The 19,463-nt window shown below is 36.1% G+C and overlaps 1 long non-coding RNA gene across 1 annotated transcript in view; it reads left to right on the top strand.

The window, feature by feature from the left end:
* The window catches only part of LOC144458227 (uncharacterized), a 63,129-nt gene extending 43,868 nt beyond the window's left edge, over positions 1–19,261 (top strand). Inside the window, exon 3 of the long non-coding RNA XR_013487815.1 lies at positions 19,088–19,261. This is a non-coding gene — a long non-coding RNA (uncharacterized LOC144458227). The remainder of the gene's footprint in view (positions 1–19,087) is intronic.
* Positions 19,262–19,463: the final 202 nt, after the last annotated feature.

The raw sequence follows: 19,463 nt of genomic DNA, 5'->3' as shown, positions 1-19,463 counted from the left end.
ATGCTGAGTTTCCTTGGTATTTTGTATAGTCCTTAGACCAGTGGTTCTCCTCCTCCTCCTCCTTCTTTTTGGAATTCATCATATTTTTATTTATTTTTAAAATTTTTTAACATTTTTATTCAAAGTTTTGAGTTCCAAATTCTATCCCTCCCTCCTTTCTTCCCTCCCCTCCCCAAGTTGATAAGCAATTGGATATAGGTTATATGTGTGTGATTAAGTAGAACATTTCCATAGTCATTTTGTACAAGAAGACTTGAATAAAAGAAAAAAAGGAAAGAAAATAAAAAAACAGCATACTTCAGTCTGCATTCAATCAACATCAGTTCTTTCCTTAGAGGCAGACAGTATGATGTTTCATCATTAGTCCTTTCCGACTATCTTGATTCATTGTATTGCTGAGAATAGTTAAGTCATTCACAATTCTTCATTGAGCAATACTGCTCTTACTACGTCTAATGTTATCCTGGTTCTGTTCACTTCATTATACATCAGGTCATGTACGTCTTTTCAAGTTCTTCTGAAATCATATTGCTTCTCATTTCTTACAGCACAATAATATTCCGTTACAAATATATACCACCGTTTGTTTAGCTGTTCCCCAATTGATGATCATCCCCTCAATTTCCAATTCTCAGGCACCACAAAAACAGCTGCTACAAATATTTTTGTATAAATAGATCCTTTCCCCTTTTCTTGGATGTCTCTGGGAAATAGACCTAGCAGTGGTATTATTTGGTCAAAAGGTATGCATGGTTTTACAGACATTTGGGCATAGTTCTAAATTGTTCTCCAGAATGGTTTGATCACTTCACAACTCCACCAACAGCGCATTAGTGTCCCAGTTTTCCCACATCACTTCCAACATCCAACATTTTCCTTTTTTGTCATATTACCCACTCTGATCAATAGTAATTTAGAGCATTTTTTTCTTATCTGCATATTTGCTTTCTTTTTCTGAAAACTGCCTGTTCATATCCTTTGACCATTTATCAACCAGGGAATGACTTGTATTTTTATAAATTTGACTCTGTTCTCTATATATTTGAGAAATGAGACTTTTATCAGAGATCCCTGCTGCAAAATTTTTTCTCAGTTTTCTGCTTTCTTTATAGTTTTGGTTGCATTGGTTTTGTCTGTGTAAAAACTTCTTAATAAAATCAAAACTATCTATTTTACATTTTATAATGCTTCCTATATCTTCTTTGGTCCTGAATTCTTCCCTTATCCATAAACCTGACAGATAAACTTCCATGCTCTCTTAATTTGCTTATGGTATCATTCTTTATATGTAAATCATGTACCCATTTTGATCTTACCTTGGTACATAGTGTGAGATGTTGGTCTAATCCTATTTTCTGCCATAGTTTTCCAGTTTTCCCAGCAGATTTTGTCAAAGGATGAATTTTTGTCCCCAAAGCTTGGAATCTGGATTTATCATATACTAGATTACTATGGTCATTTACTATAATATAATTTATACTTAATCTACTCCACTGATCCACCACTCTATTTCTTAGCCAGCACCAGATTCTTTTGATAATTACCACTTTATAATAGAGTTTGAGATCCAGTATGGCTAGACTACCTTCTTTGGCATTTTTTTTCATTGATTCCCTTGCTGTCCTTGAGCTTTTGTTCTTCCAGATGGGTTTTGTTATTATTTTTCTAACTCTAATTTTTTATTAGTTTGATTGGTATGGCACTGAATAAATGGATTAATTTAGGTAGAATTGTCATTTTTATTATATTGGACCAGTCTACCCATGAGCAATTAATATTTTTCCAATTATTTAGATCTGACTTCATTTGTGTGAAAAGTGTTTATAGTTATATTCATATAGTTCCTGGGTTTGTCTTGGCAGGTAGACTCCCAAGTATTTTATATAGTCTACATTTATTTTGAATGGAATTTCTCTATCTCTTGCTGCTGGACTTTGTTGGTAATATGTAGAAATGCTGATGATTTATATGGGTTTATTTTATATCCTGCAACTTTTCTTAAATTATTAATAATTTCAAGTAGTTTTTTAGTTGATTCTCTCAGATTTTCTAAGTATAACATCATATCATTTGCGAAGAGTAATGGTTTTGTGTCTTCATTGCCTCTTCTAATTTCTTTAATTTCTTTTTCTTCTTTTAGTGCTATAGCTAACATTTCTAGTACAGTACTAAATAATAAAGGTGATAATGGGCATTTTTGCTTCACCCCTGATTTGATAAGGTTTCTAGCTTATTCCCACTACAGATAATCCTTGCTGATGGTTTTAGATAAATATTACTTATCATTTCAAGGTAAGTTCAATTTATTCCTATATTCTTCAGTATTTTTTATTGAGAATGGGTACTGTATTTTGTCAAAGGCTTTTTTGACATCTATTGAGGTAATCGCATGATTTCTGTTGGTTTTGTTATTGATATGGTCAATTATGCTGATAGCTTTCATAATATTGAACTAGCTCTGCATTCCTGGTATAAATCCTACCTGGTCATAGTGTATGATCCTTATGATATATTGCTGTAATCTTTTTGCTAGTATTTTATTTAAAATGTTTGCATCAATATTCATTAAGAAAATTGGTCTATAATTTTCTTTCTACGTTTTGGCTCTTCCTGGTTTGAGTATCAGTACCATATTTGTGTCATAAATGAATTTTGGTAGCACTCCACCTATTTTTCCATATAGTTTATATAGTATTGGGATTAATTGTTCTTTAAATGTTTGGTAGAATTAACTTGTGAATTCATCTGGTCCTGGAGATTTTTTCTTAGAAAATTCATTGATAGCTTGTTCCATTTCTTTTTCTAAGATTGGGTTATTTAAGTATTTTATTTCTTCTTCTGTTAATCTAGGTAATGTATATTTTTGTAGCTATTCATCCATTTCATTTAGATTGTCAAATTTATAGATATGTAATTGGGCAAAATAGCTCCTAACAACTGTCTTAGTTTCCTCTTCATCGGTGGTGAGTTCATCCCTTTCATTTTTGATACTAGTAATTTGGTTTTCTTCTTTCTTTTTTAAATCAAATTAACCAATGCTTTATCTATCTTATGGGTTTTTTCATAAAACCAGCATCTAGTTTTATTAGTTTAATGGTTTTCCTACTTTCAACATTATTAATCTCTCTTTTGATTTTCAGGATTTCCAATTTGGTGTTTAATTGGGGATTTTTAATTCATTCTTTTCCTGTTTTTTTTTAGTTACGTGTACAATTCATTGATCTGCTTTTTCTCCATTTTATTGATGTAAGCAATTAGAGATATATATTTACCCCTAAGTACTGCTTTGACTGACTCCCATAAATTTTGGTATGTTGTCTCATTGATGTCATTTTCTTTAATGAAATTATCTGTTGTTTCTATGATTTATTCATTGACCCACTTGTTTTTTTTAAAGGATTAGATTATTTAATTTCCATTACTCTCTTTCCATCATCCAGTAATTAATATAAATTTTATTGCATTATGATCAGAAAAGGGTGCATTTACTATTTCTGCTTTTCTGCATTTGGTTGTGAGGTTTTTATGTCCAAATAATTTTTTGCAAATTTTTGTGTAGGTGTTATGTATTGCTAAGAAAAATGTATATTCCTTTCTATTTCCATTCAATTTATTCCAGAGATCTATCATATACTAGTTTTTCAGAATTTTATTCACCTCCTCAACTTCTTTTTTGTTTACTTTTTGGTTAGATTTGTCTAGTTCTGAGAGGAGAAAATTGTATAGTTTTATTATCTACTTATTATCCTATAACTCATTCAACTTCTCCTTCAAAAGTTTAGATGCCATACCACTTGGTGCATATATATTTAGTTTTGATATGACTTCATTTTGTATGGTACCTTTCAGAAATATAATGCTTCCTTTTTTGTCTCTTTGAATTAGATGTATTTTTACTTTTGCTTTGTCTGAGATCATGACTGCTTCCCTACTTTCTTTGTTTCAGCTGAAGCATAATAGACTCTGCTCCAGCCCCTTACTTTTATCTTGTGTGTATCTCTCTGCTTCAAATGTGTTTCTTGTAAACAACATATTGTAGGATTCTGGTTTTTAATCCATTCTGTTATCTGTTTCCATTTTATGGATGAGTTCATCCCATTCACATTTATACTTATGGTAACTGACTGTGTATTTCTTTCCATGCTATTTTTCAGTTGTGTATCCCCTTCTCTCTCTTACCCCCCACCCTTTTTCTTCTCACAACTGTTTTACTCCTAATCACTGCCTTCTCCAATATACCCTCCCTTCTGGCAGTCTCCCTTCTCCCCTTTCTATTATCCCTGTCTCTTTTTATTTCCTAATAGGGTAAGACAAATTTTTATATACAACTGAGTATATATGTTATTCCTTCTTTGCACCAATTTTGATGAGAGAAAGGTTGAAGCTTTGCCCACCACCCCACTCCCTTCTTCCCCTCCATTATAATAGCTTTTTCATTCCTCTTTTATGTGGGATATTTTATCCCATTCAATCTCCCCCCTCCTTCTTCCGGTGCAATTTTCTTTGTCACCCCCTTTTTTTTGTTTTTAGGGTATCATCCCATCAGAGTCAGCTTACATCCACACACATTCCTTCTAGTTACTCTTATAGTAATAAAGTTGTTGAGTTACAAATAATATCTTGCCATATAAACAGCTTAACCTCATTGAATTTCTTATGATTCCTCTTGTTTCTTTTTTACCTTTTTATTTTTCCTTTGAGTCTGTATTTGGAGGTCAAATTTTTTATTCAGCTCTGGTCTTTCAATCAGAAATGCTTGAAAGTCCTCTATTTCATTAAATATCTATTTTCCCCTCTGAAAGATTATACTTAATTTTGCTGAGTAGGTGATTCTTGATTGTAATCCTAATTCCTTTGCCTTCCAGTATATCATATTCCAAGCTCTCTGGTTCTTTTACGTTCAAACTTCCAAATCCTGTGTAATCCTGACTGTAGCTCCATGATATTTGAATTGTATCTTTTTGGTTGCTTGCAATGCTTTTTTCTTGATCTGTGAGCTCTTGAATTTGGCTATTATGTTCCTGGGAGTTTACATTTTGGGATCTCTTTCAGACAGTGATCGATAGATGCTTTCAGTTTCTTTTTTACCCTTTGGTTCTAATATATCAGGGCAGTTTTCTTTGATAATTTAAAAGATGTTGTGAAGACTTTTCTTTTGGTAATGACTTTTAGGTAGTCCAATAATTATTCTATTACCTCTCCTGGATCTATTTTCTAGGTCAATTGTTTTTCCAATGAGAAATTTCCACTTTTCTTCTTTTTTTTTGCTTTTTTGCTTTTGTTTTATCATATTTTGATGTTTCATAGAGTCATTAGTTTCCATTTTTCAATTCTAATTTTTAAGGAATTATTTGCTTCAATGAGCTTGTGTACTTCCTTTTCCATTTGGCCAATTCTATTTTTTAAGGAGTTATTTTCCTTGGTAAATTTTTGTGTATCTCTTCCCAGGAGATTGACTCTTTTTTCATGATTCTCCTGCATTACTCTCATTTCTTTTCCTAATTTTTCTCCTACTTCTCTAATTTACTTTTTAAAATCCTTTTTAAGCTTTTCTAGGAATTCTTTTTGGGCCTGAGATCAAATTACATTTTTCTTTGAGGCTTCACGTGTAGCCATTTTGACCCTATTGTCCTCTTCTAAGTTTATGACTTGATCTTCCCTATCACCATAGTAACTTTCTATAGTCAAGGGGTTTTTTTGTTGTTGTTTTTTGCTCATTTTTCCTGTCCTATTTTTGGTGACTTGATGTTTTTATGGGAGAGTTGGGCTCTGGTCCTGCCCTGTCCCAAGCTTTTTGTGCTGGTGCTCTGGGTCTTATTGTTGGCTTTCAATTGGCTTCAGAGCTTAGCTGCTTGCTTTCTCTGGAGGGTAGGGTTCCTTTCTGTCTTGTACTGGACAGTGGGATCTCCCTATTGTCCTGTCTTGGGTATGGGGTTTAGCTGATTTAGCCAATCCAGGGGTGGGACCTTGCAACTGAGTTGCTATGGTAACACAGTCTTTCTGGTGACTGGCCCTGGAAGGGAGATCCTGTTGCTAGACTGCCCCAGGTTTGGGGCCCTTATGCTAGGTTGCTGTGGAAACAGGGTCTCTCTGCTGGTAGGCCTAAGGGGCAGGGTCTTGCTGTTGGCCAGCTGCATGGTGGGTCTTTACTACTGGTCAGCAAAGGGGCCAAGGTCTTACTGGTGGCTTCTGCTGGGTTTGGGGTCTTTGGGGTGGGACCTTGCTGTGCTGCACAAACTGCTCACTTGCCTAAGTGTCTGCTGGTTTGCAGAATGGCAGGGTCTTATTTATGAATTGTTCCAGGCTCACAGTCCTGCTGCAGGCCCTGTGCTGTGAGGTCAGCTGCTGCTGATGCTGCTGCTCTTGGACCTTACCCCCCTCCTACCACAATGAGACAGACCTTTCCTGAAAGGCTAGTAAGCTGCTTCCCTGCTCCTAGATCAATTCTGAGGCAGTTTCATGATTATTTGGAGAGGAATTTGGGAAGGCTTCATATACCTCCTTCTTCACTCTGCCATCCTGGCACCAGAAGAGATTGCCAGTTTTTGTATCCAATGTCCTTGTGTCCTTTTGTATCCTGTACCTATCTGGCAGTCTGCTGAATCTATGGGCTCTGTTTTTAAATATATAGCATGAAATAGATGAGGTTACAAAGAAACCCAATTATATTGAAATACAGATTTCAAAGTATTTTTTAAAAAGTACATAGACTGCACCCCACCCCATTAAGAACATCTATAATACATATCAGTATAATAAATATTGATTGGTGATAGTATATATGTATGAGGCCTTTCAGACCCCTCCTGATATGTTCTTAGTGCCAAGCATATAGTAAACTCTAATAAATGCTCTATTTATATATCTATTTATATCTATCTATCTATGTACCTGGGACAGCAAGGTGGCACAGTGGACAGAGTGCCAGGCCTGAAGTCAGAAAGACTCATCTTCCTGAATTCAGGTTTGACCTTAGACACTTAATAGCTGTGTGATCCTGAGCAAATCACTTAACCCTGTTTACCTCAGTTTCCTCATTTGTAAAATGAACTGGAGAAGGAAATGGCAAACAACTCCAGTATCTTTGATAAGAAAACCCTAAATGGGGTCACAAAGAGTTAGACATGACTGAAAATAACTCAGCAATAACAATCTACCTGTCTGTCTTGTATCTATGTATCTATCTTCTCCTTTACTCCCTCCCTCACCTGTACCTGAAACATTCACATTTCAATCCATTAAATTCCTTTTCTTCCCTCAAAGGACAAGCTCAAATATCACATTTTCGATGAAGCCTTCCATGATCCGTTCCCCACCATAAAATCATCTCTCTTTTTATTTCTTTAGAGCACGTTATCTAGATCTAGATTCTTCTTTTGTCCTGAACATAGTTTACATCATATCATACTTATCTCTGTGTCTATTGTATCATCTCTTAGATTTTTAGCAACTGGGGAACGGAGATTGTGTCTCAATTCATATTTCTATCTCCAGAACTTAGTGTAATACCTTTTATATAGTAGGCACTTAATAAATATTTGTTGACTTGAACTAGAAGTAGGAAGAAAAGTTAGCACAATCAATAACTAAGGAATACAAAAAAGGGGGGGAAGAGTATGATATTATGTAAAATGACCAGTATTGTCTCAGGTTCCATTCATTGGCAAAGGTGCCTTAGAGGGCCTGCTTATTCTGTCTTAAAAGAACTGATGATGCAACCAAATATTTATTTAAGGTTGATTTGGTTCCCATTCACATATTATGACTTCTCTGGAGTAGAATATAAAAGAAGTGCAACAATTTCACTAGTTAAAACTACATTAAAACCCATGCAACTTTTTCAATTATATTGTGTATAAGAAAAAGTTCATTTTAGTTGTTTGTTAAGATAAGATTTTTCTGGAGGTGGAGCCAAGATGGCAGAGTAAAGGCAGGGACTTGCCTGAGCTCTACCCCAAACCCCTCCAAACACCTTTTAAAATGACTCTAAACAAATTCTAGAGCAGCAGAACCCACAAAAAGAGAGAGTGAAACAAATTTCCAGCCCAAGACAACTTGGAAGGTCAACAGAAAAGGTCTGTTGCACCAGGATGAGAGAGGAGCACAGTCCAGCACAGGCAAAGCCAGCACAGTCTGGGGTCCAGCAAACCAGGAGCAGGCCTTGGGATGACTAAATCACCAGTGGCAGTGGCAGTTTCCAGACCTCTCAGCCAACAGATGCCAAAGTCTATTGCACCTGAATGAGAGAGGAGCACAGTCAAGCGTAGGCTGTGCCAGCACAGACCACGACCCAGCAAATCAGGAGCAGATGTTGGGAGCCACTGAATCAGCAGCCACAGCAATTACTTCTGGAGGTCTCAGCTCACAGATGGTAAGGGGGTTGAACAGCTGGTCAGAAGGACATTACAGAGGTCTTTTTGCTAGCACTAAGGCAGAACTCTGTTGCTTTGCTCATTCTTGGATCCAGGTCACATTTGTAAGTGGCAGTCCCAGGATAAGGAGGAGCACTAGCATAGTAGGCCTTTCAGCAGCAGTGGAGGAAGGACCCTCCTCACAGTTCCAGGGCAGAAAAGAGCACTTATGGTCTTTCACGGACCAGAGCACAGGCCAGAAGAGTAGAAAACATCTCTCCTTAAATCATATCACCTTGAAAGAACTGAAAACTTACAGGTGCTTGGAAGTATCTCTAAAATAGCTGCACAAAAGCCCTGAAGCTTGGGACAGTGCACCCTCCACCATGGAAGCAGAGCCCTACTTTAACAAAGAGTTAAAAGTCAAGAAATAGTCTAGAAAGATGAGCAAACAATGGGGAAAAATCTCTGACTATTGAAAGTTACTATAGTGACAAGGAAGATCAAAACACACACTCAGAAGAAGACAACAAAGTCAAAGCTCCTGTGTCCAAAGCCTCCAAGAAAAATATGAATAGGTCTCAGGACATGGAAGAGCTCAAAAAGGATTTTGAAAATCAAATAAAAGAAGTAGAGAAAAAATTGGGAAGAGAAATGAGAATGATGCAAGAAAATCATGAAAACTGAGTCAACAGCTTGGTAAAGGAGACACCAAAAAATACTGAAGAAAGTAACACATTGAAAAACAGACTAGATTGGGCAGCTAGGTGGCACAGTGGATAGAACTCTGACCTTGGAGTCAGGAGGACCTGAGTTCAAATCCAGCCTTGGACACTTGACACTTGGACTTGACCCTGGGCAAGTCACTAACCCTGATTGCCTCACCAAAAAAGAGAAAAAGAGAGAGAGAAAGAGAGAGAGAGAGAGAGAGAGAGAGAGAGAGAGAGAGCACTTTAGGGGGCAGTTAGTTGGCACAGTGAATAGAACACTGGCCCTGGATTCAGGAAGACCTGAGTTCGCATCTGGCCTCAGACACTTGAGACATATTAGCTGTATGATCCTAGGCAAGTCACTTCACCCCATTGCCTTGCAAAAAACCCAAACCAAACCAAAACAAACAAACAAACAAAAAACCAAACTAAGCCAAATCATAAAAGATGTCCAAAAAGCCAATAAGGAGAAGAATGCCTTAAAAAGTAGAAGTGGCCAAATGGAAAAGGAGGTCCAAAAGCTCACTGAAGAAAATTATTCCTTAAAAATTAGAATGGAGCAAATGGAAGCTAATGACTTTATGAGAAATCAAGAAACAAGAAAACAAAACCAAAAGAATGAAAAACTAGGAGACAACGTGAAATATCTCATTGGAAAAACAACTGACCTGGAAAATAGATCCAGGAAAGATAATTTAAAAATTATTGGACTACCTGAAAGCCTAAATAAATAAACAAACAAACAAACAAACAAACAAACAAATAAATAAATAAATAAATGCATGAATGAATGAATGAATAAAAGCCTAGTCATCATCTTTCAAGAAATTATCAAGGAAAACTGCCCTGATCTTCTACAACCAGAGGGTAAAATTAAAATTGAAATTTAAAGAACCTACCAATCACCTCTTGAAAGAGATCCCCAAATGAAAACTGCCAGGAATATTATAGCCAAATTCTGGTGTTCCTAGGTCAAGAAGAAAATATTGTAAGCAGCCAGAAAGAAACAATTCAAGTAAGGTGGAGCCACAGTCAGGATAACATAAGATTTAGCAGCTTCTAAATTAAAGGATCAGAGGGCTCAAAATATGATATTCCAGAGGGCAAAGGAACTGGAATTACAACCAAGAATCACCTACCCACCTATCAATGAGATAGAGGAAGTTCAAGCATTCTTGATGAAAAAATCAGAGCTGAATAGAAAATTTGACTTTCAAATACAAGACTTAAAAGAAGCATAAAAAGGTAAACAGGAAGGGGAAATCATAAGGGACTTAATAATATTAAACTATTTACATTCCTACATGGGAAGATGATATTTGTAACTCATAAGATCTTTTTCACTATTAGTATAGTTAGAAGGAGTACATATAGACAGAGGGCACAAGTGTAAATTGAATATGAAGGGATGATATCTAAAAAATAAAATCAAGCAGTGAGAGAGGAATATACTGGGAGAAAGAGAAAGGGAGAGGTAGAATGGGGTAAATTATCTCATGTAAAAGAGGTAAGAAAAAGCTTTTACAGTGGAAGGTAAGAGGGGGAAAGTGAGGAGGAGTAAGTGAACCTTGTTCTCATCTGAATTGGCTCAAAGAGGGAATAGCATACACATTCAATTGGGTATAGAAATCTATCTTGCCCTACAGGAAAGTAGGAGAGGAAAGGGATAAGAAAAGGGAGAGTGATAGAAGGGAGGGCAGATTGTGGGAGGGGAGCAGACAGAAGCAAAATACCTTTGAGGAGGGACAGGGTGAAAGGAGAGAGAGGATAGAATAAATGGGGAGAGAGAAATAGGCTGGAGGGAAATAGAGTTAGCATCAGTAACTGTGAAAAAAAAAGAAAAATGTTGAAAATTGTTTTTATATGTAACTGGGGAAAAATAAAATACTAAATAAATGAAAAGAGAAAAGATACAAATACAAAAAGATAAGATTTTTCTTAAAAATTGAAAATCTCATTTACTAACCATCAGTCTCCTTAGGGACTCATTTCAAATTTCACATTTTTATGTTCATAATAATTTACTGAGAGTTCTTGATTAGTGTAGAATCAAATAAAAAATTCAGGTGTCCATATCTCCCACTTCCAACCATTATAGTGAACTATAGATAGAGTGTGATAGTTGGAGTCAGGAACACCTGGCTTTGTATTCTGCCTCCTCCATGCTTACTAGTTGTGTGACACTGAGTAAGTAATAACCACCCTTTATGTATCTCTTTACATATCTTATCTCATTTAATGCTCATAATAACCATGTCAAGTGGGTGCTGTCTTACAGATGAGGAAACTGAGGCTCACAATATGAAATGTCTTGCCCAGGGTCATACATTTGACTCAGTGCTTTAAATTTAGGTCTTCTGGTCACCAAGTCCTGTCACTGGATCTCTTAGAGCCTCAGTTTCCTCATATATAAATAGGAATAATAATAATAATACCCGTAAAATTAGCCTCACAGCGTTGTTGTAAGACTCAAATGAGACACTGTAGGTTAAGTGCTTTTTACACTTTAAAGTGCGACATAAATGTCAGATGTTATTATCATCCACACACAGTATTCTTCCTTTCTCCTCTTCTCTACCAAAGTGGATACCAATTCACTCACCAACCTCCATGCTCCATCTCAAAAATTGCCTAAGAGTAATTAGTAAACATTGAAACACCCCAAGGATGATTTTTCAAAGCTTCAAAGCAGCTTGGAAGGGCTAAAGTACTGTATCTTTACTAAAATAATCTCTTGATTTGGTTTTTTTCCCTTCACCTTGGAACAAACTACTGCAGCTCTCAATCTATGATCCAATAAACAGTTGTACTTTTCTGAATCCTTAAGTAAATTTCTGTGAGGTGAGGGGAAGAATGATGTTTGAACCTTTTATGTTACATACAGGTGTGTGAGCATAATTGGAAAGTGGTTAAAATGTCCAAATGATTCTCCTCTCCTCCGTTTTTTTTGCATGAAAGGAACAAAATTGTTCAGTCTTCACAAGGCAGAACTTCTCCTGACACAATTACCTGGTCTTCTCATGAAAAACAAAGATGATCCTATATCTACCTGCTAGGTACTGGATTGTCCTCTGTGGATAATGTCCTACTAGAAGGGAAACAGAAGCTGTTTATTCAGAAAGGTAAGGTCATTGTTGGATTTTCCTCCCTCCAGTACTAGGCCTCTCACTTATTATCCCACAGAGCCTTGTAAATCCCTCTCTAGACTTCCCCTTGTGATCAACTATGATTAAAACAAAAGTTAAGAATGGGGCAGGGGGGAGGGAGGAGGGAAAAGGAGTGTGTTAGTGCAATTTCTAAGTTGTTTTCCTGAATGGATGCAAAACTTTCTGGAAAGACAAAATGGCCAGGAATTCCTAGGAAATCTCTGAAAAAATTACTTATTGCATGTAACAAGATATCCTTCCTTTGTAATGAACAAAGCAGTTGGCTTCCAAAATAAAATCTGATGATCTGGTCCTGATTATATACAGATGGCTTATCTGCTTTGTGGATTATGTGTTATAGAACATTCTTTCCATGCTGGTTTTCTTTTGCTACCAGGATTTCTGATCATTGCTATCATAGCCTAGACAATATATATTGGCTCAAAAAATGTCAACTGATTTTAATGTGGAAACAAGCAAAACAAAAGGGAGGAGAGAAACTTGCTTTTAGAAAGCACAACCACATAGTCCATTTCAAAATCAAATATTAAAGATTTTAGAATCATTAAGAGTTCTGTATTATTGATGGCACTGTTGCCTTCCATTTTTTTTTTGCAGGGGATAATGTAAGCACCTTAGAGCTTTGCTTTCCCTGTTTACTCTCTCCTCTCTACAATTCATTTTCCACACATACCTGACAGAGTAATCTTCCTTATGCATAGATCTCCTAAAAAACATTTCAGTAGCTCACTATTGCTTGTCAAATAATGGCTAACCTGACATTCAAGGCCTTCTACATTCAGATACCAACAAACCTTTCCAATGAATTCAACAAATTTTATTCAAGAAACATTCACTAAATAGCTATAAGGTCTTCCACAGAAGTCCTTCTCTGATGGCTTATTATGGAATAGAAATGACCCTAGATTTTCAAAGCTTAAGCCAGTAAAGATCAAAATCTGCCTAATTCTGATGTTGGAGTAGTCCCTGTGACAGCTGGTGTCTGCTACCCAAGAACTGGCCTGTCTAAAAAGATTAACTGTTGATTCTACAAATCTGAGATGCTTATCCAACAAAGTTGATTAACTACTGGAAGAACACCCATATTAACATTTTAACTCCAGATGAAAGCAGAATGTATAAGGAATGTGCTTTTGTATAAAAGCATATATGTATTTACATATAAATATATTTAATGCATACATGTGTATATACATATGTTTCATATTGATATATAATACAAATTCATATGAGCAGTGGAGGGCACCAGCAACTGGTGGGAACAGGATAAGTCTTATGTAGAATATAGCATTTAAATTAAACTTCAAAGAAATTCAAAGATTCTAAGAACATGGAGGCAAGGAGGGAATGTAGTCCAAGAGTGGGAACAGCCTGTGTAAAGACAGGGAGATAGGAGATGGAAAGTTGTGCAGAAGAAATGGCAAGTACATCAATGTACTTGCCAATGTACATCAATGGCTAGATTGTATAGTGTATGGTGAGTAGTATGCCTAAAAAAAACAGGCTAGAGTCATCTTGTAAAGGGTTCTAAAAGCCAATTCAAACAGAAATTTGTATTTTGTCTTAGAGTCAACAGAGATTCATTAGAGCTTCTTGATCAGGAAAGTGCCATGATGAAACCTGTGCTTCAGGAAAACCAATCTGGTAGCCATATGAAGGAAGAATTAGAGAGGGGAGAAACTTTAGGCAAAAAGATTACTTAGGAGACTATTGCAACTGTATAAGCAAGAGGAGATGGATATTTAAAATAGGATAGTGATTGCGTGAGTAGAGAGAAATAGATGTAAGAGATGTTTTAGAAGAAAAATCAAGAAAACCTGGCAACTGATTAGATACAGGGAATAAGGGAGAAAGAAGAATAGAGAATGATTTGGTTGGAAACCTAGGTGGTTGGAAGGATGATAATGTCCTTAGCAGAAGTAGGGAAATTCAGAAGAAGGGATGGCTGGGGGGGGCAGGAATGTAATGAATTTCATTTTGGGCATGATGAAATGAATTGCCTATGGGACATATAGTTGTAAATATCCAACAGGGAATTAGTAATGTGAAACCAGGCCTAAGGAAAGGGGATCCCCTGAATATGGGGATCTAAAGGTCATCTGCTTAGAGATGATAGTTGAACCCATGGAAGCTGATGAGATTACTGAGAGTTTATATAGAGAAAAGGTCCAGATCAGATCTTTGGGTAACAGCCCCATTGAGTGAACAGTACCTTGATGGTGATTTAGCAAAGAGTACTAAGAAAAGATGGCCATACATGTAGGAGACCTTGGAGACAGTGGTGTCATGAAAACCCAGTGAGGAGAAAATACACAACAGGAAAGGGTGCTCTATGGTGTCAAATACTGCAGAAATGACAGAAAGAATAAAGATTAAGAAAAGGCCATTAGATTTGGTAACTGAGATTTTTTTTATTGATATACTTGGATAGAGGAATTTCACTTAAGTGTTGAGGTTGAAACAATATTACATGGGTTGACAGGAAAAGGAAAGGTGTAGACATTGAATGTAAATGACATTTTCTAGGCTCATGGGATTATATTATAGAATCGTTGACCTAGGGCTGGGAGTTGAAGAAAAGAAATAAGATAGCTTGAAGGAATTTTAGGTTCAAGTGAAATATTTTGAAGAATTGGAGGAGTCATAGGCATGATTCTAGAGACTAGTCCTATAGCAAATTGTTGAGTGGTTTGAATAATGGTCAAAATTAAAGCTACATTATGAGAAAGGACAAAGAAGAGAAGATGCGTGTACTTACAGTAGCTCCAGACCTAGTTAAACAAAGAGCTTATTCTGGAAAATGGAAACTGAACAAAAATGAAGACATTGACTGATTATTGATATTTCCTAGAATTATAAAACTCAGAGTTTAGAAGGTGCCTCAGTGGTTTCAGTAATCCAACTTGGGGCCTGATCAATAACCCTTTTATTTTTTTTACAGTATCTCAAGCCATAGTCATTATAGGTTTTACTTAAATGTGAATGGGTAACCCATCATCTCTTTAGATAGCCTATTTCATTTTTAGATGTGTCTAAGAAAAGTTTTTTGTACATCAGGTTAAATCTTCCTCTTTGTATCACCTCGTCATTGCTTCTAGTTCCATAATCTGGAGGCAAGAGCAAAACCCTCTTTTGTGTTATGATCTTTCAAATACCTAAAGATAGTTCTCATGTCCACACTCCTTCTCCAAGCTAAACATCCTCAGCTCCTTTTACTGATCCTTTTTTGGGCATGATCTTAAGTCTCCTTTCCACCATAATCACTCTCCTCTGGCCACTCTTTTCTGTATGCTCTCTAGTTTGTCAAAACCCTTTTGAAAGTGGAGCAGCCAACACTGAACACAATATTTTGGATATGGTATGATCAGGAAGGAAAAGAATGGAACTATTAGCTCCCACATTATGCTTCTCTTGAAGTAGCCTCAGATAAATTTTTGCAGGTACTGTTTGTTGCTATTGATTCACTGAATTTGTAATTCATTAAAGCCACCAATTTCTTATACACCAAGTATTGTTTATTCATGCCTCCCCACTTTTTACTTATGAAATTGATTTTTTGAACCCAAGTGTAGGGCTTTACAATTAAACCTATTAAATTTCATCTAATTAGATGTGGCCTATGTTCTAGCTTTGGGATCCTTATTATCATTATCCAATGTGTGGCTATTTTACCCAACTTTCTGTCATCTATAAATCTGATAAAAATCAATCTATGCCTTCATCTAAGTCACTGATAAAAATGCCAAACAGAATAGGGCCAAGTCAGATCCCTGAAGTGCTACTAGAGGCCTCCAAGTTACCATTAACTTTTTAATGGGGGCTTTGGGGACAGGACCCCAGATCTGATTTAACTGAGGTAAAACAGTTGCCACTAAAACAGAAGCCAAAAAAGCACAAAAGTTGCCTTAGCCAACAAATACTTTATCTATTTGTCAGACAGAGAGATGTTATAGCCTGAGACAATTTAAATTTCAAGTAAAAGGTCACTTACAAAATATTAGAAAGAAAGTTGGCGTATTATAAACAGTATCCCCTCACAAAATAACAAAAATCAGTATGGTGAGAAAAAAAACTGCAGAAAGCCACATCATCCTGAGAATCCTTATGAAAGAAATCGTAAGGAAGAGGACAGACAGATATGAAATCAAACATTCCTATCTATGTTTCTGTAACAATCCACTGTCATCACTAATGACAATGTAAACTCCACTGCATGAGATGTAACTTATCACTGTATGAGAAAATGGAACTGGTATTTAATAAAATGGAATTAGGAAAAAGCTCCTGGACCTAACCAAATACTCTCACTCCACTGTTCCAATGGTTCTGTGATCTTATCAGTGTAGGTACTTTCAGAAGTAATGCAAATAAATGAGAGGCAGTGGTTTAGAATTTTGGACTTGGAGTCAAGAAGTCCTGGGTTCAAATACTTATTAGCCATGTGACCCTGGACAAGGTTCCCACTCTGTCTGAGCCTCAGTTTTATCATCTATAAAATAGGGATGATGATGATTTTGAGAATCAAATGAAATAATGCGTGTGTATATGATGTCAGTCAATAGTACTACAAGGGTTCAAAGGAAAAGAAGACACACAAAATTATATAGGATCTGGAACAGTTGCATGAAGGAGGCGGTATTTGAGATGGACTTTGAAAGGACTAGAAGATTCATAAAGGTAGAGTTGTGGAAACAGGGCATTCCAGGCTGAAGGACCAGCACAAAATGCAAAGGTGAGGAAAAACTGGTATGTGTAGGGTATTGAAGAAACCTAGTCCAGTTTTAGTTTATTTTGGAGAGTGACAAAATAAAGCTGGTTGATTGGGTGGCATAGTCAAGGTGCTATGGAGTTCAAGTGAGATAAGGGATGTAAATCCCTGTACAACTCTTAAAGTACTACATAAGTGCTAGCTGTTGTTATTGTTATGATTAGCCTACAATCTTCAGAACTCTATTCTAGAGAGGACTTAATTCTTTGAGCCTTCTACTGAACTGCTGAGCTGAATGACTGTAGAACAATACAGGGTTATGATGCTAAATGTTTAACAACTAGGACCTACAACAGTTTTGTGGTTTTTTTAAGTATGCACACATTTTTATGTTAAATTTGCATTATTAATACTTTAAGTCTAGAAATAAATAAAATAATGAATCAATCCCTGATATGTAGCAATTTCAGATTATTGAGGTGCGAATGCTCACACTGAAAATTCAACAATAGCCCATTGAAACTAACTTTAGTATATTGCTGCCTATGTGATTCAATAATTTGTAGGGGTTTGAGTTCTTCAGTGGGCTTCTAGCCATTGTAGCTTCCAGCTATATCCAACTCAATTTTCCATGATCTAGTCTGGACCCGACTATCTCATCCAAACACCTAATTATAGAAATGAGAAAACTCAAGCTTGGAGAGGTTAAAAATGACAGAGAGGGGATTTAAACCCAAGTCCTCTGACTCCAAAGCCATTGCCCTTTCCCACTGTACCACTCTTATAATAGAGATAAAAATAAAATGTGTAGGACCATCAGTTTAAAGACAGAGTGATCTTAGAAGTCACCAGTCCATTCCTTTAATTTTATATGTGAGGAAACTGGCACCTATAAGGGTCTTGCCCAAGATTACACAGATTATAAGTAGTACATCTCAGAATAAAACCAAGGTCCTCTGACTTCAGTATTCCTTCTGCTATATCCCACTACCTCCTAACTCAAAAGAGGAGATAATCCAAAACTCTTTTCTATTACTTTTTGGAATGCTTTGTAGTGTATTTTACGACAGGTTGTTATCGTTATTGTTATTGTCTGATCATTCATTGTGTCCAACTCTTCACCACTCCATGGACTGTACTGTCTGTGGGGTTTTCTTGGCAAAAATACTAGAGTGACTTACCATTTCTTTCTCCAGTGGATTGAGGCAAACAGAGATTAAGTGACTTGCCCAGGGTCCCACAGCTAGTGTCTGAGGCCAAATTTGAGCTTAGGTCCTCCTGACTCTAGGTCCAGAGCTCTATCCAATGAGCCTTTACACAGCATACTACCTAATTCATTTTTAAATAGACTAAATTTTAAATTATCATTATTGCCTGAAAATATATGAGATCTAAGCTACTTGCCAAAATAAGAAGATCAAAAGAATCCTGGAAATTCTTGCTCTTCTTATGATAAAAAAAGATAACAACCCCAAGCAATAGTGGTTTAGAGTACAATATATTTGCATGCACTATAGAGGAGGATAGCAGAAGATTTAAAGCAGCATCACCTCATAAACAGACAAAAAGGAATAGAATAAAAAAAAGTATATAGTAACAAGCTTGGCATGAGACTTAAGTAAGCCACCTTATGGAAAGAATATTCACAGATGAAACTGGTGGGTAGACAGATAGACAGGAAATGTAATAAATTTACCAATGTTACTATACTAATCTAATTTCATCTTGAATGAAAAGTGAACCATCACACACATACCCTAATACCTCCATCAATGATAAGTTATATGAAATAAAAATATTACTTAAGATGAAGTCAGGAAGAGCAACTTGACCTGACCAAACATGCAATGAAGAAATTGGTGCTGAAGGGTGGTGGGATGGGAGGGAGGTGACACTATTATGGAAAGAAGTTATCTCATGAAAAGGAAAATACCAAAAGAACAGAAAAAAAGCTAACCTCTGGAACTCAGTTTCCTCATCTGTAAAATGATTGAGGCAATTGGACTGGTTTCCTCTGATATCCCTTCCAGCTCTAAATCTATAATCCTTTAATCTTAATACCCAGAAATGTGATGAAAGAAACATCAATATACCAGTCCACATGCTTTTCTCTTTTTTAGACTTTAAAAATCCTTTTCTTTTTTCTTACAGATTCAACAAAGAAGAACATGTCAATTAACAGGAAAAAACACACAAAAGAAGAGTGGCTATAAAACAATGTATATGAATTTTTGTTAGAGTATTTGAGCAAATAAAATAAATATGTATACAAAGGTACATACATATACAATGTAAATATACAAATATAAAGCACAAAATGTAAATATATATATACAAATACAAATAGAGCAAATACAGAGTAAACTGTTCGGCTAATCTGTGTTCTCTTCTGAACACCAATTTCTTCACTGTGTATTTGGTCAGGTCAAGTTACTCTTCCTGACTTCATCTTAAGTAATATTTTTATTTCATATAGCTTATCATTGGCTGGGGCATTAGGGTCCATGTGTCGTGGTTCGTTTTTCAT

This window comes from Phascolarctos cinereus, unplaced genomic scaffold (assembly GCF_003287225.1).
Source record: "Phascolarctos cinereus isolate Bilbo 61053 unplaced genomic scaffold, phaCin_HiC Scaffold_726;HRSCAF=1367, whole genome shotgun sequence".
In the NCBI taxonomy this organism is placed as follows: Eukaryota; Metazoa; Chordata; class Mammalia; order Diprotodontia; family Phascolarctidae; genus Phascolarctos; species Phascolarctos cinereus.
This window is presented reverse-complemented; position numbering and strand designations above follow the sequence as displayed.